At 43.0% G+C, this 25429-nt stretch overlaps 1 pseudogene; it reads right to left on the reverse strand.

Annotated features, from left to right (window-relative positions):
* The window catches only part of LOC128929241 (small ribosomal subunit protein uS12 pseudogene), a 46182-nt pseudogene continuing 20753 nt past the window's right edge, over positions 1-25429 (reverse strand).

A 25429-nucleotide genomic window follows, 5' to 3' on the forward strand; every position in this document is an offset into this window, starting at 1 on the left:
AATAAATGCACAAAATTATTATTATTTTTGAGATGGAGTCTTGCTTTGTCACCCAGGCTGGAGTGCAATGGCATGATCTCAGCTCACTGTAACCTCTGCCTCCCAGGTTCAAGCAATTCTCCTGCCTCAGCCTCCGAAGTAGCTGAGATTATAGGTGCATGCTACCATGCCTGGCTAAATTTTGTATTTTTCACCATGTTGGCCAGGCTGGTCTTGAATTCCTGACATCTCGCCTCCCAAAGTGCTGGGATTACAGGTGTGAGCCACCACGCTCTTTAGGTCTCTACAAGACTTAAATATAAGACCAGAAACTGTAAATTACTAGAAGAAAATGTAGGAGAGGCTGGGCACGATGATTCATGCCTGTAATCCCTTTGGGAGGCCAAGGTGCGATGGTTCATGCCTGTAAAGCACTTTGGGAGGCTAAGGTGGACAGATCACAAGGTAGTGACGAGCCAAGCCAACACGGTGAAACCCTGTCTCATTAAAAATACAAAAACTTAGCTGGGCATGGTGGCACATGCCTGTAATCCCAGCTACTCGGGAGGCTGAGGCAGGAGAATTGCTTGAACCTGGGAGGTGGAGTTTGCAGTGAGCCGAGATTGTATCACTGTACTCCAGGCTGGTGGCAGAGTGAGACTATGTCTCAATACACAAAATTATTACAGATGGTCATGCACGCTAAGAAGTAACCATGGACCAACATGAGAATAATGGAGACAGGAGCTGCTGCACACTAACAGTTTAAGTGAAGTCTGAAGAAGCAGCCAGTCATACGAGGAGCAGGAGGACAAGCATCCCAGTCATGGAGAACAACTCGTGCAAAGGATGCGGAAAGCTTGGCACACTCTAGGCACAGATGGAAGGTCAGTGTGCCTGGGAGATGTCAGATCACACGGCATTGGAGAGGAGGGTCAGATTTGGGTCATGGGAGCCTGTGACACCATCCTAGAGTCTGGGCTGACTTCTAAGCTCAGTGGAAAGTCATGGAAGGTTTTAAGGAGGAATAAATACTTCATGGCCTAATTTAATTGTAAGAGGGTTGGCCAGACATAGTGGCTCATGCCTCTAATACCAGCCCTTTGGGAGGCTGAAGTAGGAGGACTGCTTGAGGCCAGGAATTGAAGACCAGCCTGGGCAACACTGCAAGACCCTGTGTCTGTTTTATTAAAAATAAAATATAAGGGGTCAGTTGGACTATTGGTAGGGAATGAGTTAGATGGGGCAAAAATAGATCCAAGGGGGCCAGATAGGAAGCTAATGTGTGATTCAGCTGACAGATGATGGGAGACTTGAAAAAGGCGATGCTACAGAGGGATGTGAAGGGAATGAACCTGAAATACAACTGGGAGAACAGCAGACGGAGTCTTTGATCTGTGGGATTTGAGAGGATGGGGAGAGGAAAGGAAGCGTTAAGAATGACCCCTAGGTTTTTGACCAAAGCAACTGTGTGGACGGTGGTGCCTTCGGTGGGGATGAGGAAGGCTACTGAGGGGTTGGACATGAGCTGGAGGCCAGAACAGGTTTGGGATGGGAAATCAGTAGGTTCAGTTAGAATCATGAGTTTCAGACAGGAAACCACTGAAAAGTGGAACAGAGACATTATAACCACAAGCAGTTTCTTGAGTCTCTGTTGCCTTCTCTGTAAATAATACCTTCCTCCTCATTGTTGTAAGGAAGGAATGAGGAAATACGCTGAATATCACAGCATGAGTGCTCAAAAAACTAAATTTCCTTATACAACTATAGCAAGCTCTAGGCAAAACCATTACTACATCAGTGGCTCCCAGAATCTGGGTTTATAGACTGAGACAGTAGCTTAAAACAATGGGTAAAAGTATGGGTGACTGCCAAATTCTTATTTTGCGAAGGCAGGACATTAGATAAACAACTACTAACCATGATCATCATTATTTTGCAAAAGAAATAATGTTTTAATACCAAAAAACGTAGGAAGGTCATTTGTTATTTTCAGCTTAACAATAGTAAAGGATAATACTGTCAGCCTTTCTTTTCTCATTCTTTCTTTTCTCTCTCTCTTTCTTTCTCTATCTTCCCCTCCTTTCCCCTCCCCTCCCCTCCTCTCCTTTTTTCTTACAGGATCTCACTATGTTGCCCAGTCTGGTCTCAAACTGCTGGGCTCAAGTGATCTTCCCATCTCAGCCTCCCAAGTATTTGAGATTAGAGGCATACCCCACCATGCCTGGCTATACTGTCACCTTAGTTTTCCAACGACCACTTCCTGTTCTATTTTCCCCTTGCACCACAGGGCAGTGAACAGTGTCATGTGCAGGCACTGGGTACATGGGCACAATTTGAGGAACCACTGAACTGAGCAGCAGCTGAATTCAGCCTCCTCTCCTTTGCTTGTTTGCATCCCTGATTCTTCTCTACGTTTTTCTCCTTGGTTTGCAAGGATTATGTTGTCCTTTCATCCCTCCTGATGGCAGCTACGGATGGTATCCCACTGTGGTAGTCACTATTTCCCATCATCCCCCTCTTCCTGGCCACCTAAAGGCCTACATTTCCCAGTTCCCTGCAGCTGACAAAACAATGTGACTAGTTCTGGCCAACAGGATGGGAGTACAAGTGTTAATTGTCACTCAGAGGTGGAAGCATTTAAGGGCCAGAGTGTGATTCTCTTTGATTTTTATTTTCCCCTCCATCCATAGTGAAGCATCTGTCAAAATGGAGGGGCCACATATGAAAGCAACCACTGCACAGAGGACAGCTTCCCCAGAAAACTGCCCAGACTCACAGAGGTCTCTGCAGGAGCAAGGAAGAAACCTGTGGAAAGCTCCTGAGATTGTGGCATTGCTTATTACTGGAGCACAGCTTGGTCTGCTTTAGCCAACGGCAGCAAGCCTTGTTTGACTTGAGCAAGCTTACATCTGATTTTGATAAGTATCAGTCTGAAAAGAAAACAATTCCTTTTCAATTTTTAATTAAAAAAAAATTATCTTGCATTTGCCTGGGATGCTAGGTTGAATTCTTTTGTTAATGATAATGAAATACCCTAGCTTGAGCTTGGCTATAATGAATACATTTTAAACAATCCTGCCAACTCCATTTTGCCCACCCTGAACTGAGTTATGTAGGGCATTCTGTTCTGAAAGCTGGTGGTCTGAGACACCTGGCATCTTTGTAATCAATTTTCTGAGAAACAGGGCCCACCGGCCCTGTACATCCTGTATCTGTAACTGGTTAACTGCTACCCCACACTGCTACTCCACATCCTGAGTAAAAAAACAATTTTAAGTATGACTTTTTGTTAGGCACCCCCTTCTCCCCTAACTTGCTCCTTCTGCTTCTGTAATAATCTGCTTACTGCCCCCTGACCCTAAACTGGTATAAAAATGTGGACCGCCCTTTGTTCTGGACCAAGAGGTTTGAGCTTTAGCTGACGGGCTCTCAACAAAGTCAGTGCGAGTGCTGCTGTTTAAATTTGCTCAGGTGTAACAATTTAAATAAGAATCTCATAACACTAGGATGAAAAAAAATCAGATATCCCTCAGGCCCCTTTATCACTCACCAGATATGCCTTTAAAGCTGCATTCTTTCTGGGCATTCTCAAAGAATCTTGATAAATGACTTATCTCTTGCATTTCCCCCAGGGTCTTGTTAAAACTTTTGTTATATAAAGTGCTAGGTAAATACAACATAATACGTTGTTTTGGGTTGTGTTCAAACAGTGAAATTGACAGTTCTCTAGTTAACTGGATCCAAGAAAGAAGCCAAGCCCACTTATTTAGATATCTTTAAAAGTAAATTGTTGATTACTACTCATTTGTTCTTAAGGTGTTTGTGGTGCATCTGCAGAATACTTGTCTCTGGTAAAAAAAGATGAAAGATGGCAGGTATGTGGCTGCATTTCGAGATGCCTTGGAGACATGCAAAGGCCTTTGGGTTTTACTCTGAAGACAACAGCTTCAGCCTCACATTCTCCTAACTACAGTTCACTGAAGAGACTGCCTTTTCCTATGTGTTTGGAGCAAGTTCTGAGAGTCACCCTAATTGGACTTACCTGAGTTGGCTACCCACGTTGGATCATTCTGCCGAGGAATAGAATCTTGCTGATTGGCCAGGCCAGAGTCAGGTGCTCACTTTTGAACCAATCACTAAGGGCAGGAGTCAGCAAACCACAGTCTATGAGCAGGTTGCCTGTTTTTGTTAATAAGTTTCATTGAAATGTGGCTACATCTATTTACTTAACATACTGATGATGACTTCTTTGCCACTACAGTAGAAGTGAGCAGGAACAGAGACCATATGATATGTTTGGCTCTGTGTCCCCACCCAAATCTCATCTTTAATTGTAATCTCCATGTATTGAGGGAAGGATCTGTAGTCACATAGGTAGAGGGAGGGAGGTGATTGCATCATAGGAGTGGTTCCCCCATACTGTTCTCATGATAGTGAGAAAGTTCTTAGGAGAGCTGATGGTTTTATAAGGGGCTCTTCCCACTTCACTTTCTCTTTTCTCTCACCTGCCATCATGTAAGATGTGCCTGCTTCCCCTTCCACTATGATTGTAAGTTTCCTGAGGCCTTCACAGTCAGGTAGAACTGTAAATCAGTTAAACCTCCTTTGTTTGTAAATTACCCACTCTTGCTAGTATCTTTGTAACAGCGTGAAAATGGACTAATACACCACATGACCCATTTTTAAGTCTGAAATATTTGCTGTCTGAACCTTTACAGAAAAATCTCTGCCAACTCCAGGGCCAGAAGTATATTAGTTTGCTAGGGCTGCCATAGCAAAGAACCACAGACCAAGTGAACTAAACAAGAGAAATTTATTTTCTGACAATTCTGGAGGCTAGTAATCTGAGATCAAGATACAGGCAGGGTTGATTTCTTCTGAGGGGTCTCTCCTTGCCTTATGGATGGCTGTGTTCTCCCTGTGTCTTCATATAGTCTTCCCTCTGTGTATGTCTGTGTCTTTATCTCTTCTTATAAAGATACTAGTCATTAGTTTACGGCCCACTCTAACGACCTCATTTTAAGTTAATTACCTATGTAAAGACCCAGTCTCCAAATATAGTCATATATTGAGGTCCCAGGGTTTAGGAAGCTGACACCTGACTTTGGAGGGGGACTGAATTTATCCCCGAATAAGGGGATGGTGGGGTCTGATTGGTCATAGCTGGGTAACATGTTCCACTAGGGCTGAGTGAGGGGAGGTCATTTTTAAGTAGAAACCAGGATGTTTTCACTAAAATACAGTAAAACCGATGCTGGCTGGCAAAAGAATTTGTCCAGTGACATTACTATTGCTTTGGGGGCTCTGGAAGAGGGAAATGACTGGGCTGACTAGAAAGTATGCTAGAGAAAAACATTCACATTTGACAGTGGGAGGAACTAGACTGCTGTGGAGATAAGGAATCAAATACTATGTTAGAGGGAAATGAAGTATACTGTCTTCAAGTGCAAAATAAAACAGCAAAACTCAAAGCTGTAAACGCAAAAACCTTTTGTGCCACACAATTTTAAGCTCTTGTCTGTGAAAACCTTGGCATTAAAAATCAAGGGAAAATAGAAAAGATAAAGTGCTCACAAGCTGTAGGTTTACGTTAACTGTGGATCTTTGCCAGAACTAAAAGTCTATGTTAGCAACTTAGCAAGGGTTCTTATAACAGCAGACATAGAGGGGCACACTGCCAAAAAAGAAAAGGCAATAGGCAAAAGGTACAGTTCAGTATGTCCAGGAAAGGAATTCTTAGGCTCACAAAAGGGAAAACAAGAGTGACTCAGTTCCCATTGGCTTGTTTTCTTTATAATGTCTAATAAGAAAATTACCCACGTAGATTAGCAGTGAGCTAGCACAGTCGTTCCCACAGTGTGGTCCCAGAGCACCAGCATCAACCTCAGCATCAGCATCCATAGGATGTGTAAAAAATGCAGATTCTCAGCCTTCACCTCAGCACAACCAAATCAGGAACTCTCAGGATGGAACCCAGCAATCTGTATTTTAACAAGCTCTCCACATGACTCTGGTCCACACCAAAGTTTGAGAACTACTGAGTTCATGAATTTGGAATAAAATCTTTCAGCTAGGGATTACTGTATCTATTAGGATAAGATTCAGCTGCATAGTAAAGAAAACTAAAGTAAGAGTGGCTTACATAAGATAGATGTTCATTTTTCTTGTACATATGCATAGCAGTTTAGAGATGGTAGGATGGCTTCGTGATCATCAAAGACTCAGGCTCCTCATGATTTTTTTTCTCCACTAAAATGTGGGCTTTTATATTCAAAGTGCCTCATCGTTCAGTATGGCTGCTGGAGCTTCTTCAATCACATCAGCTTTTCCAGACAGGAAGTAGGAGGCAAAGGGTAAAGAAAAACGGCACATCTCCTTGTTGGTTCAGTCTTTTTATTAAGAAACTCCCTGGGAACTCCACCCAACAACTTTTGCATGTATAACATTGATTAACCCCATTGATTAAAGAGACCAGGACATATTCCTTTAGCTGGTAACACTGGTACATGAAATGAGGTTCTTTTAGTAGAGACGAGAGAAAGTGAAAATTACTAGGTGACTAGCAATCTCTTCAGTAGTTGAAAACTGACTCAGCCTTAGGGCTTTGCAGCTTGGGGAGAGGGAGGTGTGTCCAGGGAGGGGAGGCCTTTCCCTTTTAGAAGATGAGGGCTCTCATTCCCTTTTTCTCAGGGAGGTGGTAAAAATTTTTAAGAGATTTGGGGAATGAGTTTTTGGGGAGGACTGCAGAGCTGAGGTTGAGCAAGCAGATTAAGGGGAGGGAGATGGCACAGGAAAGATTTTACTGCTTGTGATGGGTCCATGTCTTTATTTTTTAATTTTTTATTTGAGATGGAGTCTCACTCTGTCACCTAGGCTGGAATGCAGTGGTGTGATCTTGGCTCACTGCAACCTCCACCTCCCGGGTTCTAGCTATTCTCCTGCCTCAGCCTCCTGAGTGGCTGGGATTACAGGTATTGCACCACCATGCCCAGCTAATTTTTGTATTTTTCATCGAGACAGGGTTTCACCATGTTGATCAGGCTGGTTTTGAACTCCTGACCTCAAGTGATCCCCTTGCCTCTGCCTCCCAAAGTGCTGGGATTACAGGTGCAAGCCACCATGCCCGGCCATCTCATTTGTTCTTGAATTCATTAGACCACCGCTTTCTACCCTGCTGGCCAGTATTTCCCCAGTGTTCCAGGCGCCAGTGTCGTTACTGTCTAGTTTCTTCCTGTTCAAAGTGTGGTCGATGGACCTGCAGCATGAACCTCACCTGGGAGCTTGGCAGAAATGCAGAATCTCAGGCCTGCCCCAGATTTACTATATCAGAATTGGCATTTAACGATCCAGGTGATTCGTGTGCACAGTAAGCGAGCAGCCCCACAATTTCTTTTTACTTTGGTAGCCAGAATGAAGAATGGGGCACCAGCTGCATCACCCTTAGAAGGCATCTTTCCTTCTATGCTCCTGGACACACTCATCCCTATATAAGGACATCATAATTTTAAAAATAAATTAAATTTTTATTTAATATTAAATAAATTTTTAATATATTTAATTTTTAATATTTAATTAAACATTTAAAAGCCTTATATAAGGTTACCTAAATTTATAAAACATTGCCATTAAAAGTAATAGCAAAAAATGCAATTACTTTTGCACCAACCTAGTAACATTGTGTATACAACATGATGCTTTGAAGTATGTATACCTTGTGGAATGGTTAAATCTAGCTAAGTAACAATTGCATAACTTTACATAGTAATCATTTTTGTGATGCAAGCACCTAACATCTCCTCTCTGCACTTTTCAAGAATATAATATGGTGTCATTAACTACAGTCACCTTGCTGCACAAATCTCTTGAATGGCTTCCTCCTGGGAAACTGTAATTATATATCCTTTGACCCACGTTGTTCAGGTATACTGAAACAAAACTCAGCCATATCCCTTGATTTGCACTGGTCCTTGAACAGTGAAGGAGAAAACTTCGACTTGGCCCTTGATTCCCTGAAGGAGGTTTGCAAGGTGAGAGAATGGCCCCTGACTGCAAATACTGCACTTTGTGTAGAAAAAAAGTCTGCCTGAATGGGCCAGGGTAAATGAACAGCCGGATGTGGGGCAAAGGGAACCACATCACAGTTACCACGTGGGACTGGACTGACCATGGCGGGGCCCCATATGGCCTGCAGTGTTTGCTGCTCTGGCCCAGAGGAGGGAGTGGAGGCAGGTGATTGGCAGTGGACACACGCAGTCTGTAGAGGGCACAGGAGCACTTAAAGGGCTGAACTTGAGACACAGAACCATCTTTGAGTTCAAGGCACCATGGAATAAGATTTAGAAAATGCCTCGTTTATTGAGCAGCTGCTGTATGCCAGCCACCATACTAAATGTCTTTCTTTTTTCTTTTGGTATATGAACATGTATTACTACAGTGTTCTCACCATTAAAATTTATGAACTTGGTCTTTCTTTCTTGCCTTTGTATAGGGCCAAAAAAGAGATGTCGGCTACTTTGACAGCCTTAAAGTGGACTCCAGGAATATCACCAACAGCATGAACTTTGCGACCAAATCCAGCAACTAGAACGTCATCATCTTCCTCAATAAAGTTCAAGCAACCATCAGTGTGTACAAAGGCTGTGATTTTCTTGCCATCGTTGGTCAGCTGGACCCTGACACATCCTAATGGCAGAATTTGGCTGTCTGGCTTCAACTCCTACCATTACAATTCCTTTTGCATGAGAAGCACCTCCAAAAGGATTGCCCTTCAGGGCTGTGCCCAAATGGACTTTCTTGTACTGTGTATCACGCCACTGCTGGTCTCGTGGGTGACTGTGGAGCTTCCTGGCAGTAGGAAGCCCATGACACTTGCCCATCTTGCTGGCGCCATGGGCCTGAGCGAAAGAAAGCAGCAGCAAAGCACTAAATGTCTTACGTATGCCATCTCATTCATCTGGAATCCTGAGAGGTAGCTCTTACTGTTCCCATTCTAGAGATCAGTCCACTGAAGCTCAGAGAGGTTAAGCAGTTGTTCAAGAGTACTTGGCTCATAAGTGGTAGGGTGGGATTTCAGCCGAGGACCATCTGACCCAAACCCAGGCTCTTGTTATGCCATAAAGCATGGAGTCCCTCAGTTTTCAGAGCAGTGTGCTAGGAGGTAGGATTTCAGGGTTCCTGGCTAAGGTTACCTTACAGACAAGGACCATGATCAAGGAGGGAATACAGTGCAGGCTGTATTTATGGTGGACGCAGTGCCTGTTGCCTGATGTCCTCTGTTTCCAGAGTTTTGTCTCTCTCTCTCTTCAGTTTTCAAGATGAGGGTCTTGCTCTGTCACTCAGGCTGGAGTGCCATGTTGCAATCATAGCTCATTGCGGCCTGAAATTCCTGGGCTCAGTGATCCTCCTGCCTTAGCCTCCCGAGTAGCTGGGACTACAGGTACATACCACCATATCAGCTAATGTAAAAATAGTTTTTATTTTTATTTTTTGTGGAGATGGGGTCTCCCTATGTTGCCCAGGCTGGTCTTGAACTCCTGGCCTGAAGAGATCCTCTTGGCTCAGCCTCCCAAGTCATGGGGACTACAGGTGTGAACCACCACACCTGGACTGGGTCTCTTTTGTATGCGTGTCTGGGTCTGAAAGTCCAAGGGGGCTTCCTGAATTGGACACCTTAGAATTCATCAGGACTGGGTACATGAGCCACGCGGGTTCTACCAACGCTGCCAGCCATAGGAAAGGAAATCAAGTGCTGCTTTGTCTCCTTAATTCATGACATAGAAAGATAAATGGGAAGAGGGAAGGGAGCCAAATGTACATGAGTATAGAAGAGAAAGAAGGGTCCAGTTGGTTTCTGCCTTTATCACAGGGCCCTGCCAGCTAGCACAATGTGTGCCTCTGACTGTCTCTATCTGTTACCAGTCCAATCAGCAAGTCCGCCCACAGAATACGGCATGAACAGAAAGGATGAAATTGTTGGGAAGAGACTCAAGTGATCTACTCCCCTAATTGCTGAGGCAGTAACATTCCCCCAACTCCAGCTAGCAGGAGAGGTCGGAAGAGGGGGTGCCAAAGAATATTCTCCACTCTGAGAAATGCTGGTTCTTGTTGCAAAGCAGGCTGTGGGGTGCTGGTACCACCTAGTGTGAACTGGTGAGAACTGATTGTACACATCTCTTCCCACATCTTCTCAGTGAGTTGATATAGGTCAGGGTGGGAGCATTTACACCACAGAAACTGGCAAATGCTACACGGCAGTGGTTTCTGTTCCTGGAGAGCCAGGTGTTAAACATTACCAGCACAGCCCTGAAAGGAGATATACCTACACATGAAAGATCCTCAGAGTAGAGCAACCAAAGAATGAATCAATAAGTTATAATTAATATTTGTTAAATCCTCTTACAACCCATAGGAAGAAAAATAAATCTCTGTAATAGATTTCTAAGCTCTGACAACATGGCTGCTTTTTTTTTCCCAGAAATAATTCCAGTGAATCCAGAGTTTGTGGTAAAAGAAAGTCATGTGGATGATCCAAAAGGCATTGAAGGGGATGCCGAGGGAAGGACTGAAATGGTCGTTATCCCACCTGAGCCTGCATCAGATTCCCTGGTTGGCTTCCACTCAGATTGATGGTCCCCATGCTCAAGTTCCAAATTCAGTAGGTCCGTGGTGGGGCCTGAGAGTTTGCCTTTCTAACATGTTCCCAGCTGATGCTGACGACACTGATGCAGTGACCACACTTGGTACTTTGAGAACTATTGGACTAGACTCAGGATCCAATCCTAAAGCATTTCAGTAAGAAGTGTGAGTGAGGCCAGGCTTGGAAGGAGGTGAGTGACATGGAAACAAATGAAGGAGTGCAGGAAGCATACCACTTGTGAAGCACCTCCAGTGCACTGGGAAAGAAGTGCAATGCATTTTACATCTGTCATCTCCTTGGACATCCTCTCTTTAGTAAATGCATCTACAGAGATGACATCATGCTAACAAATAAGCACAAACTTCTAGAGAAATGACCAGTTTCTCCACTGAGGAGACCTGAAAGCTAAGGTGACAGACAGAGGGGAGGAGAAAGAAAAGTTTCTTTATTCTCCTGATTTCTGCACTTGGATAATTGTCATAATCTATTTGAGATGGGCAAAACAGGGCAGAGATGGAATAAATTTACCCTGTCTCGAATACCAGCCAAAGGAAGGGCAGTTCCAATTGGAAAAGTTTCCAACTTCCCAGCGCCTGCCTTGTCCCAGGGCACCCATTTCCCTGCATTGCCTATGCCAAGCAGAGGAAGGAGAGGGTGAGGTAGGAGGAAGTGCTGCTGCTGGCATATTGATGAGCAGAATTTCAAATTACCACTGCACTCAAGCTTTATGCTATTCTTTTAATTTTCTCCATACTGCAATTGTAAATGAAAACCATATTGCAGCACATCCAATTATAACCAGATTCCCATTCCCCAGGACTCCTTGAAGAGGAAAAACATATATTTATGGCTATGAGGAGCCATTAATCTCTGCACTTACAGCACCGCACACGGTTCTACAACAGGTGGAAGACTGGGTGCTCTCTCTCTCTCTCTCTCTCTCTTTCCCCCCCTCCCCACTTTCCTTTATCCAGTCACGAACTTCCTCAAGTCCCAGCTGTGCACTGTATTGTACATTAGGCCCTGTAATATTGGTTTCATAAATACCTTAGGATCAATTGAATAAGATTTCTTCTTTGGTCTCCTGCACTAGGATCATCTGTCCTCTCCAGTGGGATGTCTCATTTGCATAAAACTTCTCTTCATCAAAAGCAATGTTTGTTTGGGGAAAGCAGTGAGGGGGCCTCTGTCCTTGGAAAATGGGAAAACGAAGCATTTAGTGGTTTTTGGTTGAGTGACTGATGGCAGTTGTGGAATTTATTAGAAATCAACTACAAGTCACTTTTTCTCTTCTTTCTTATGTAGACCATCTCTTCTATACTCTTCCCACCACTGAATGTATTAAAAACTGTACTAGTTACCTTTTCCTACATAGCAATATCACTATGAGCTTAGCAGCTGGAAACAACTCACATTTATTATCTCACAGTTTCTGTGAGTCAGGAGTCTGGAATGGCTTAGCTGGGTCTTCTGCAAGGCAGCAATCAAAGTGTCGTTGGGGGCTGTGGTTTTATCTGAGGCTCAACGGGGGGAGGATCTGTTTCTAAGTTCACATCATTGGTTGTTAGCAGAATTCAGTTCCTTTCTATGGGACTAAGGGCTTCAGATTCTTGTCTTCAGTTCCTAGAGGCCACTTTCAGTTGCTTTCAGTGTAGAGCTTCTTAACATGAGCACTTGCTTCTTCAAATCCAATAAAAGAGAAACAGAGGTTCCAGCAAGATGGGTGCTACAATCTCATGTAATGTAGTAATCTAATCAAACATAGCCCATCGGTTTTGCCAGTCTATTGCTTAGAAGCAAGTCGCAGGTTGTGTCCACACTGAAAGGGAGGGAACTCACAAGGATGTGATTACCAGGAATTATGGGGCCCAGCATAAGACTTTATCTTCCACAAGGACATTCATCAATAATAATAATGGCTGGGCATGGTTGCTCATGCCTGTAATCCCAGTACTTTGGTAGACCAAGGCAGGTGGATCACTTAAGGTCAGGAGTTTGAGACCAGCCTGGTCAACAAGGTGAAACGCTGTCTCTACTAAAATTACAAAAAAGTTTAGCTGGGCATGGTGGTGTGCACCTGTAATCCCAGCTACTCAGGAGGCTGAGGCAGGAGAATCACTTGAACCCAAGAAGCAGAGGTTGCAGTGAGCCGAGATTACACCATTCTACTCCAGCCTGGGTGACAAGAGTGAAACTCTGTCTCCCCACCAAAAATGATATAAATTCAGCTATTAATGTTATTGATACCTAAACCACATAATAATCTTCAAAGTATATATATATATTATTATTATTATTATCAATCTCACTTTAACTATTAAGAGAACTGTGGAGGGACTTGGAAAATCTGCACGTCTTTTAGCTTGGGGATTGCAAACTCAAAAGCCTGCAGGGGTCAGGCAGGAAACATACATGAATAAAATGGGGCAGGCAGGATTTGAATAAATTAGAGAGTGGCTGATATGACTCAAGGAGGCAGCTCCTGGTCAGCCCCACCTCATTGTCATTCTTCAGATTTTGATTAAAATGCCTTAATTAAAAAAAAAAAGTTGGCTATTAAAAAAATCCTGCCAGAGATAAACATACCTGCAGGTGCAATTCACTTCACTTTATTGGCCACTTAGTCGCTGACTTAAAAAAAAAAAATTCTGGCAGAGATAAACGTATCTACAGGTGCAATTCACTTTATAGGCTACTAGACGGCGATTTAAGGAAAAATCCCGGCAGAGATAAACATACCTGCAGGTGCAATTCACTGTATTGGCCACTAGTTGGCGACTTAAGTAGTAGATCTGAACCCGGGTTTGTTCCCCCAGACTTATTTGTCAGAAGTTTTTGGTTGCAGCAGAGATCACGAACATAGCTTAATGAGAAGAAAGAACATTTCTTGATTCTTGTGACTGAAAAAGGCTAGATTTCAGGTATGGTTGAATCCAAGGACTCAGATAACATCAATAATATTTCTCTCCAAACATCTCAATTAAAAATGAGCAAAAAGCTTGAATAGACACTCTTTCCAAAGAAAATAAACAAATGGCCAAAATACATGTGAAACTATTGCAAGTCATTAGTCAATAGGGAAATGCAAATCAAAACCACAATGACATACAACTTTATAACCACTAGGATGGCAAGAATAATATTGATGCTGCTGCTAATAAAAACCAAAATGACAAGCTCTGGTGAGAGTTACAGAAACTGGAATCTTCACGCATTACTAGTGGGAATGTGGAATTGTGTGGTGCTGTGCAAAAAAGATTGGCGGTTTCCCAAAAACTAAACAGAACTGCCCTGTGAACCACAAATTCTGCTCCTAGGTACATACCCCAAAGAATTGAAAGCAGGAACTCGTACAGATACTTGTACACCAATGCTCATAGCCAAAAGGTGAAATGACCTAGATGTTCATTAACAGAAGAATGAATAAACACGATGTATTACATACTGACAACAGAATATTATTTAACCATGAAAATAAATGAAGTTCTGACATATGCTACAACATCGATGGTCCTTAAAAACATTACAGTAAGTGAAATAAGCCAGACACAAAAGAACAAATACTGTATGATTCCACTTATAGGCAAATTCATAGAGACTTCTAGAAAGTACATGAGAGGTTGCAAGGGACGATGAGAAAAGGAGAAGAGGGAGTTACTGTGTAGTGGGTAGGAGGTTTCGTTTAGGAGGATAAAAGAGGCCTAAAGCCAGATCATGGGGATGGTGGCTTAACCTCAAGAATGTATTAAAATGCCAGTGCTTTGTAGTAAAAGCACTCACTAGGAGCCGCATCAGGAAGGAGGCTGCTGGCTGTCCTCCCTCATCCCCTTCAGAGAGACTTTAATCAGGTGTATTCACTTAAGGACTTGAGGCCAACAGTTTTGTCAGTTTCCAGCACACTTTCTTTCCTTCCACCTCCCCTGTGTCACTCAAATTGTTGATGCTTTTGCTGTTGAGCAGGCTTTCCTGACCATGAGGGACACTCTCTGCCTCTTGTGGAGTAACCCCCTTCAAATGCAGCAACACAGGGGACTAATCACGGTATCCTTTCATCCCTGCCTTGTAGGGAAGGTGGGGGTACTGGAAATGAAGAGGGAGAAGCTACTGTGGCAGACGGGAGGGCAGGATATGAAAAACTTTAGTTCCATCATTCTGTCATGGCTCACAGGATTCAGTCCTCTTTTGTAGCTATTGCACTAGGGTACTATAAATTAAGACAAAGACTACTGAGTTGAGAGAATAAGTGATTGGTCTGTTTATACAAATTGGACATTTCTGGTTATATGTTGAACCCAAAGCTGGACTAGAAAGCTCACTTACACATGTGTGGTTCATGAAGACATGCCTAAAACTTCTAAAAATCTGACATGGGCTGGGTGTGGTAGGTCACTCTTATAATCCCAGCACTTTGGGAGGTCAAGGTGGGAGGATCGTTTGAGGCCAGGAGTTCAAGACCAGCCTTGGCAAAATAGTGAGACTGCATCTCTACAAAACAAGAAAAAAATTAGCTAGATGTGGTGGTGGGAAGCACCCTCCAGCTGCTCAGGAGGCTTAGACAGGAGGGTGGCTTGAGCCCCGCCTGGGTGACAGAGACCCTGTCTCAAAACACATAAGTAAGTAAACAAATGAATAAATGAATAAATAAAACAAATAATTAAATGAAATACAAATCCGACATTACCATTTTTACGAAATTCCAAATGTCTATGCATCTTATTTCTCTCCCAGTGAGGAACAAGTAAGAGCTGTGTATTAGTCCATTTTCATACTGCTATGAAGAAATACCCAAGACTAGGTGATTTACAAAGAAAAGGAGGTTTAATAGACTAACAATTTCACATGCCTCACAATTGTGGCAGAATGTGAAGATGGAACAAAGGCACCTCTTACACAGTGGTAGGCAAGTGTGCAGGGAAACTGTCCTTTATAAAATCATCAGATCTCGTGAGACTTACTATCGTGAGAACAGCATGGGAAAAACCCACCCATGATTTAATTATTTCCCACTGGGTACTTCCCGTGACATGGGGATTATGGGAGCTACAACTCAGGAAGATATTTGGCTAGGGGCACAGCCAAACCATATCAAGCAGTAAAAATAACTATTGGTGCTCAGGCCAATACTCGCTGGGGGCATCTCCGGCTTGGGGAGACAGGGAAGATGCCACAGATTAGGGGAGCCTAAATGGGGCTAGATAACCTAGCTATCAGGATGTGGGGTGGAGAGCAAAGGGGTGAGGTGCCACTCTGTGAATCACTTTTCCCACACAGCTTTTTATTTTTTTTCCTTTCTTTTCTTTTTTTTTTTTTGAGATGGAGTCGCTCTGTCACCCAGGCTAGAGTGCAGTGGTGCGATCTTGGCTCACTGCAACCTCTGCCTCCCAGGTTCAAGTGATTCTCCTGCCTCAGCCTCCTGGGTAGTTAGGGCTACAGGCATGTGCCACCATGCCTGGCTATTATTTTTGTATTTTTAGTAGAGACAGGGTTTCATTGGGTTAGTTAGTCAGGATGATCTAGATCTCCTGACCTTGTGATCTGCCCATCTCAGCCTCCCAAAGTGCTGGGATTACAGGTGTAAGCCACCATGCCTGGCCCTCACCCAGCTTTTTCAATGTATTACTGAAAAATTGAACCTCAAATGAAAGCCCATATTAGAAGCCTTCTTGTCCCCTTTCTTAGGTCACTAGTAGCTGCTGCAATTGTTCAAGTAATTGTTCAAGTGGCAGTGTCAATAGTAGGAAAAGCCCCAAGCTCACTGAATCAACCAGGGAGAGCCCCTCACTGCTCTGGGAAGAATCACAACATCCCACAACATGGGCCTCATAAAATGCCCGCACCCAAGCCTCACTTAAGAAAAGTTTTCACACGGATTTTTATAAATTCCAAATTACAATAGCTTCTGAAGTCCTCACGTGACTTTCTCCCACTTTCTGACATGGCACTTTGGTCCCCCACTCACATGTGATTCGCACTTGTGGTGTAGGGAAGAAATATGGAGGGACACTTATTCGGGGAGACCCTTAACCTTTGGGCTATGCAATCTGGTATTCTAAATATAACCCAAATAAGATTCTTTGTCAACCTTGCCAAATGTCAGAAGTTCTAATGCTAGATTTTACATATCAGCGTATCAATCAGGGATGTGTATGGCTGTAGGTAATAGAGGTTTAAACACTGTAACTTTTTTTCATGTGACAAGAAGTGCAGAGCTAAGCAGTCCAAATGAGTACAGTGAGTTCTGCTATAACAGGACATAGGCACTCAGAATCACAGCATTATGCAAAATTGCACAATAAAAACCTCAAGCTTGGCCAGATGAGGTGGCTCACACCTTTAGTCCTAGCACTTTGGGAGACCAAGTTGGGTGGATCACCTGAAGTCAGGAGTTCGAGACTAGCCTGGCCAACATGGCAAAATCCCGTCTCTACCAAAAATTCAAAAATTAGCTGGGTGTGGTGGTGGCACTTGTAATCCTAGCTACTCAGGAGCCTGAGGCAGGAGAATCACTTGAACCTGGGAGGTTGCAGTGAGCTGAGATTGCGCCACTGCACTCCAGCCTGGGTGACAGAATGAGACTCCATCTCAAAACAACAACAACAAAAACCCCACAAAAAACCAGAAACAGAAAAACCTCAAGCTTAAGGGAAAAATGGGATTGGGGCACAACACTTAAAAACTTCATCAGGGACACACAAACAAAAGAAGAAAGTCCAGGTTACCAGAGGCTGGGAAGGGCAGCAGGAGAGGTTGTGGTAGGTATAGTCAATGGAAACAAAATAAAGACAGAAAGAATGAGTAGGACCGAGTATTTGATAGCACCGCAGGGGGACTATAGTCAATAATAATTTAGTTGTGCATTTGAAAATAACTAAAAGAGTATAATTGGATTGTTTCTAACACAAAAGGTAAATGCTTGATTGGATGGATGCCCCGTTCTCCATGATGTGATTGTTACGCACTGCATACCTGTCTCAGGATATCTCATGTGCCCTATCAGTATATACACCCGCTATGTACTTATAAAAATAAGAAAAGATGGAAGTCCAGTTAAAAAGTGGCATACTTTCATACATGTTAAACAGTTGAGCAATACATAAATACTACAATAAATATGGCACTTCACCTTGAAAATAACCTGACGTTTGTTTGTGGAAATGGGTGTTGGAAGGGTTGCAGCTTACAAATTACAGCGAAGGGGTGGAAAGATGGTTATCTGAAATGAGACAGAAAGTTGTGATGCCAGACATAGATGGGTGTGGTTCATAACACACATGGTGAACTGGAGAAGTGGGTAAATGTTTGAGGGGTGTGTGTGCATGCAAGTGTGTGCCCTTCTTTTTAATTCCTACACAGCTCAGTTTAGTTGAGTTCCATATTCTGCATTCATCTAGAGTTTTTCACAAATGCAATTACAGCAAGCAAAAATCAAGTCTGTACTATTCCCAGAGTGTTCTCTATGATATCGGTTACAGTGAAATAAATGCAAAACAAGCTTTATGGCTGAACTAATTGTAGTAGCAGCTCGAGGGAGTCTTCCCAGAACCTGGCTCCTTCTATCTTCTTGCTCTGCAACCTTTTGTGGCTGCTTTTTGTCCTCAAGGTCTCAGGATGGCTGCCACACTTCTGGGTGTTATTTGTACATTCCGGGCAGGGGGAAGGGAAAGGGATGAAGGGTGAAGAAAAGATTCCTCCTTGAGAATCTTTTGTTTGGAGAAGGCGAAGCTTCCTCAGGGATACCAATCTATATCTCATTGGCCAGAACTGTATCATTAGCCACCCCAAGTTGTAAGGAAACCTGAAAGCGAGTATTTTAGCTAGGCACATTGCTGTTAGCTCTCTATCCTATCACCTACAGGTTTATTAGGAGAGAACTATAACAGGTCCAAGTTCTAGAGATAGCTGTGTTTCACAAACATATTCCTACCCAATTACCTGGAAATACACTGACCATAGAGCCAAACTGCCTTGGAGACCTTGAAGAGATTGGAAGATGTGTAACAGATTGGAAGTTTTCTAACTTCCTATTTCAATATTGTGATTTTAGTCCTCTATTCAAATATTAATATTATTTCTTAATAAACATTGAATACACAGCCTGTTATATAACAGGTATTGTGCTAGGGAGTGGGGATACAAAGATGATGATGATGATGGCAGGAATGATGTTGATGCTAGTGGTGACAGTGCTGCTGCTGCTGCTGATGACAATGGTGATAACAGTGATGATGATGGTCATAAATGATGGTGATGACAATGACAATGATAGTGATGTTGACAGTGATGATGGTGACGGCGATGCTGATATTGACAATGATGACAGTAATTATGGTGATAGTGTTGACAGTGGTGATAACAGAGATGGTGATGATGTGGACAATGATGGTGATATGATGGTGTTGACCATGATAATCGTGATGATGTTGATGATGATGATGACGACATGATGGTGGTGATGATGTGGACAATGATGCAGATGATGATGGCAGTGGTGACGTTACAGTGATGATGATGATGGTGATGGTGACGATGATAAGAATGTTGATGACTAACAGTTATTGAGCATGTATCTTGTGCCAAGCTCATATTAGCTAATGGACTTTCACAGAAACTCTAGAGAGTAGGCATTATTATGAACTTATGAAGATGAGAACATTGAGAGAAGTTAAATAATGAACTACATGTTGCTCAGCCCGGCAAGTCGCAGAGCCAGGATTTGAACATTTCTTAACTACGGTCAAACCTCTAAGAGTCTCAATATTTAGTTTTAGAGGAAGGCACACAAGCAAGTAACCAGTAGGCACAGGTTATTAATGGCCTGCATAGGGTTTAAAACATTTAAAAACTCAGAGGCCAACATTGAAAAGTTAAGGGATCTTTCCCATATCTATGGATCACTGGTTTCCCTTGAAAAATATCGCATTCGGCAATATAGGACTAGTCCTCTCACATGGCAATAATTGGTTGGAGCTGAGTGGTGTTTCCTCCCTGCAGCAAGGCAAATTTTCTTCAGTCCTTATATGTATTAGTTTCTTCTTACACTGCTATGAAGAAATACCAAAGACTGGGTAATTTATGAAGGAAAGAGCTTTAATTGACTCAGTTCTACATTGCTGGGGCGGCCTCAGGAAACTTATGGTTATGGCAGAAAGCAAAGGAGAAGAAGCAGGCACCTTCTTGACAGGGTTGCAGGATGGAGTAAGTGAAAGCAGACAATGTCAGATGATTATACAACCATCAGATGGCATAAGAATTCACCCTTTATCACGAGAACAGCATGAGGGAAACCACCCCCATGATTCAGTTACCTCTACCTGGTCCTGCCTTTGACAACTGGGGATTATGGGGATTGTAATTCAGGGTGAGATTTGGATGGGGACACAGAGCCAAACCTTATTGACCTACTCCCCACTACTCCCTATTGTCTGCCTCATCCACTTTGTTTGCTTACATGATCTTGCAGCATAGTAAGCTGTGGTCCCTGCACTATGAAGCATGATAAACACGAGTCTTTTGGAAACAGAGAGAAGGGAGCTGGGGGAAAACTTCATGAAGTGGCCATGTTTCAGTTGGGGCTTCAGGGTGAGAGCAGGCCTCTTAAATGCGAAGGGGAAGAAAGGTATTTCTGGCAGAGGGAATAGCAGTGCAAAGGGAGACATGTTTGGGGAGACTCAAGATCTTACTTATTCAAACTGAAACATATTTACAAGAAAAAGGCAAACAATCCCATCAAAAAGTGGGCAAAGGATATAAACACTTCTCAAAAGAAGACATTTCCATGGCCAAAAAATGTAAAAAAAAAGCTCAACATCACTGATCATCAGAGAAATGCAAATCAAAACCACAATGAGACACCACCTTACACCAGTCAGAATGGTGGTTATTAAAGTCAGGAAATAACAGATGCTGATGAGGCTGTGGAGAAACAGGAACGCTTTTACACTGTTGGTGGGATTGTAAATTAGTTCAACCATGTGGAAGACAGTATGGTGATTCCTCAAGGATCTGGAACCAGAAATACCATTTGACCCAGCAATCCCATTACTGGGTATATACCCAAAGGATTATAAATCATTCTACTATTAAGACACATGCACACATATGTTTACTGCAGTACTATTTACAATAGCAAAGTCATGGAACCAACCTGAATGCCCATCAGTGATAGACTGGATAAAGAAAATGTGGCACATATACACCATGGAATACTATGCAGCCATAAAAAGATCATGTCTTTTGCAGGGACATGGATGAAGATAGAAACCATCATCCTCAGCAACCTAACACAGGGACAGAAAACCAAACACCACATGTCCTCACTTATAAGTGTGAGTTGAACATTGAGAACACATGGACACAGAGAGGGGAATAACACACACCCAGGGCCTGTTGGGGGCTGGGAGGTGAGAGGAGGGAACTCAGAGGATGGGTTAACAGGTTAAGCAAACCACCGTGGCACATGTAGACCTGTGTAACAAACCTGCATGTTCCGCACATGTATCTCCCCCCGACTTCTTTTTTATAAGAAGAAATAAAGAAAAAATCTTACTTATTCTATAGTGACATTTGTGGAATTTGCCATAGTTTGAATCTATTAATTTGCTTGATACCAAAGGGGAAAAATATGTTTCCTGTAATGACTATACCCAGCCTGGGCTTTTGGTACAGCTTTAATTTCCCTCTGGTTACACTGATCAAAACAATTTTTTTAAAAAGTTCTTTCTGAGCCAAGGTTTTGCTTCCCTGCCTGTTGCTTGCCTTGTATAGACATTGATTTGTTTTCTTTCCAGCATGCTAGGGAATTTACCTTCCTTGCCTTCATCTCACTTTATGCCACAGTGTGAGACTCCCAAACTGAAGCTCGGGGCAGGCTTTCCAAGGAAGAATGCATGCAGACTGCCTGAAATCAAATCCTCTCTCCATCACCCCTAACTGTGCATTTCTGGGCAGCTTCCTTACCTTCTTTGGGCATCAGTTTTCTCATCTGTAAAATGGGAATAACAGCAGTCCCTACCTTCTGGAATTATTAGGAGGATTTAACAAGTTATTACTGGAGAGGCACTTGGAGCAAAGGCTAGGGTACAGCACTCAGTTTATGTGGGCTGTTCATACAGATGCCACTCAGTGCCTGGCTGTGCCAGCTGTCAGAGTGATAGGAGAGATGTGTCTCAGGAGGCATGGTGGAAGCTGAGTTTCTGCCAGGAAGGTTTCAGGAAGGTCAGAGAGGAGAAGATTTTGCTTTGTAAATCCCTAGCTTTTTCAACTTAGATAGAAATGCTGGCATCGCCAACCCCTGAGTTTAAACTTAGTTCAGAGATGTTGCTCTTCTCTGAACTTTGCTGGAGACTTACTTCATGCCAGGTGGGTAGACACACCAGGACACAAACTCTGGCCCATGCCACACGGGAATCCTCAGCTGTGCTTTGACACTTTTCCATTCTCTCTAAAGAGAGCCCAGCGGATGGGGATGGGGTGATGTCTGCAAAGAGCTGTACTGAAGATCATATTTAATGTGTTCAGTGACAAATCGGTGTCTACTCGGGGCATTAAGTATTGCTTTACGGTGGCATAGTCAAAACAGATGTATTCAAAGCAAAACAAAGACTAACAGAAAAATAAAATCAGAAAGTTACGGTTGACTTGTCTCTGAAACAAATCCCAAGAATGGACTCTTCGAGGCGCCTCATCACTCTTATTTTGATGGGGACGGAAGTGCCCTCTGGCCTTCTTTCTTTCTCTTTCCCCCCCTGCTTTTTCACTGAGATGATGCTTTTGCTGTCACCTTTTGGTGACAAATGTGCACCTCGTGAGCACTGAATTTATTCAGCTAGTCTACCTAGAACAGATTATACATGAGGAACAAGGGTAGGATCTATGAAACACATTTGTAAGAGGAAAAACGTGGCTTTAGAATGATGTTGGCATGTCATCTCCTCTAGCTAAAATCTAGAAAGGAACTGAAAGGAGACAAATTCATTTCTGGTTACTACACATTTCCAAAACAGAGCCAAAGGCCAGGCGAAAGAAAACATGGAAGGACTCTACCAGGAGAGTAATTATGGACAAGCTCATGTGAACCAAATACATTGGCTCTAACTAGGTAATGTTTGACATTTATCCGTCTCCTACATAGGAAGACCGGAAGTAGAGGATGGGTGGGCCGAAGAGATAAAACCAAGCAAAAAATAATTCTGAAAACAAGCAGAGCCAAATGAAGGATGTTCTTTCAGCTAAGAGACTTGACATTCAAGAGGCGATGGAGGGATAAGAAATGCAAGCAGCTGTTATGTACTGGGTGGTTGACAATAAATCTTGATCCAAGCCACTCAAAATTTGCTGTATCAGTGTGGGAAGGCTTCTGCTGTTCTCTGCCTGGGAGGAGGTTTTCAGAATGGGGAGAAGGAAGAAAGGAGCTCAGGGTGTGATACAAAGCTACTGCACCTACTTACTGTTTGGTGCAGTGATGGGGGTGAGGAAAGATGTCCCCAGCCCAAGGCAAAGCCAGTTCCATCAGAGCTCTTCTTCTATTTATTTTTATTTTTTAACTTTTATTTTAGGTTCAGGGTGTAGGTTTGTTAATATAGGCAAACTCGTGTCACAGGGGCTTGGCATGTAGACCATTTTTGCCACCCAGGTACTCAGCATAATACTCAGTAGTCATTTTTCCCAGTCCTCTCTCCTGCAGCCCTCCTCCCTCGAGTCGGCTTCGGCATCGATTGTTCCCCTCTTTATGCCCATTGGTTTTCCTTATTTAGCTCCTATTTATAAGTGAGAACATTTGGTTTTTGGTTTTCTTTTCCTGCATTAGTTTGCTAAAGATATTGGCCTCCAGCTCCATCCACGCTCCTGCAAAGGACATGATCTCATTCTTATTACTTATGGCTGCATAGTATTCTACAGTGTGTATGTACTACATTTTCTTTATCCAGTCTACCACCAATGGGCATTTAGCTTGGCTTTGTGTCTTTGCTATTGTGAATAGTGCTGCAGTGAACAAAGTCTTAACATTCAGAATCTATAAGGAACTTAAATTTATAAGCAAAAGACAAACAACCCCATTAAAAATGGGCAAAGGACATGAGCAGACAGTTTTCAAAAGAAGACATACATGTAGCCAACAAACATACAAAAATGTTTAATATCACTAATGATTAGAGAAATGCAAATTAAAACCATGGAGAGATACCATCTCACACCAGTCAGAATGGCTATTATTAAAAAGTCAAAAAATACATGAGGCTGTCCAGGTGGTAGAGAAAACAGAACACTTATACACTGCTGGTGGGAATGTAAATTAGTTTAGCCATGGTGGAAAGCAGTGTGGCGATTCCTCAAAGAACTGAAAATGGCTATTCTTTGTTAGGTATCCATTACATGCTGAGCACTTTACTGATGGTATTATCCTTACTCATCATGATATCTGTAAAACTTGGGTAATGTTATTCCTATTTCTAAAATAAACTTTAAATTTTAGGATAGGTTTACATTTACAAAGAAGTTGCAAAGATAATGCAGAGAGTTCCAATATTCCCACCATCCTGTTTTCTCCATTGTCAACATCTTCTACTACCGTGGTAGATGTGTTGAAACTAAGCAATTGACATTGTTAAGTTGCTGTTGACCAAATTCTAGACTTTATTTGGATTTCACCAGTTATTCCATTGCTGTCCTCCTTCTGCTCCAGGGTCCCAGCTCCGGCATCACTCTGGATGCAGTCATCATGCTCCCCAGTCTTGTCTGGTCTGTGACAGTCTCTCAACCTCTCTCTGTAGTTCATATCTTTGACAGTCGTGAGAAGCACTCATTATCTTTATTTTAACGGATCTAGAGATTAAGCCTTGGGGAGGTAAGTGACTTGTCCAAGTGCAGACAGGTTATGGAGGCAGTGCAGGATTTCTGCTAAGTCAGTTTCAAGTCTGTTTCTCAGACTTCAGTGTGAGATCATCAGACTCACCAGGTGGGCTTGTGGGGACTCAGATTGCTGGACTCACTGAATCTGAGTTTCAGATTCGGTTGCCTGATATGGTTTGGCTCTGTGCCCCCACCCAAATTTCATATTTAATTGTAATCCCCCAGTGTTGGAGGTGGGGCCTGGTGGGAGGTGACTGGCTTATGGGGAGGTGGTTTTTAATGGTTTAGCACCATGCCCCTCGTGCTGTCTTGTGATAGAGTTCTCATGAGATGTGGTTTTTTAAAAGTGTGTGGCACTTCCCCCTTTGCTCTCTTTCTCTCTCTCTCCTGTCACCATGTGAAGACGTGCTTGCTTCTTCTTTGACTTCTGCCAAGATTGTACGTTTCCTGAGGTCTTCCCAGCGATGCCTCCTGTATAGCTTGCAGAACTGAGTCAACTAGACATCTTTTTTTATAAACTACCCAGTCTCAGGTAGATCTGTATAGCAATATGAGAATGGACTAATACAGTTGCTCTGGAGTGAAGCCCAGAATTTGCATTTCTTCTTTTGTTTTTTGAGATGGAGTATCACTCTGTTGCCCAGCCTGGAGTGCAGTGGCGTGATCTCAGCTCACTGCAACTTCTGCCTCCCAGGTTCAAGCGATTCTCATGCCTCAGCCTCCAGAACAGCTGGAACAACAGTGCCCACCACCATGCCTGATTTATTTTAGTATTTAGAGACCAGTCAGGGTTTCACCATATTGGCCAGGCTAGTCTAAAACTCCTGACCTTGTGATCTGTCCACCTTGGGCTCCCAAAGTGCTGGGATTACAGGCATGAGCCACCGAGCCTGGCCCAAGGAGGTAGTTCTTGTTGTGTGATGTGACTTGTATAACTGAAAACCCCAGGCTCTCAGAGCCAAC

Source organism: Callithrix jacchus, chromosome 12 (assembly GCF_049354715.1).
Source record: "Callithrix jacchus isolate 240 chromosome 12, calJac240_pri, whole genome shotgun sequence".
Classification (NCBI taxonomy): Eukaryota; Metazoa; Chordata; class Mammalia; order Primates; family Cebidae; genus Callithrix; species Callithrix jacchus.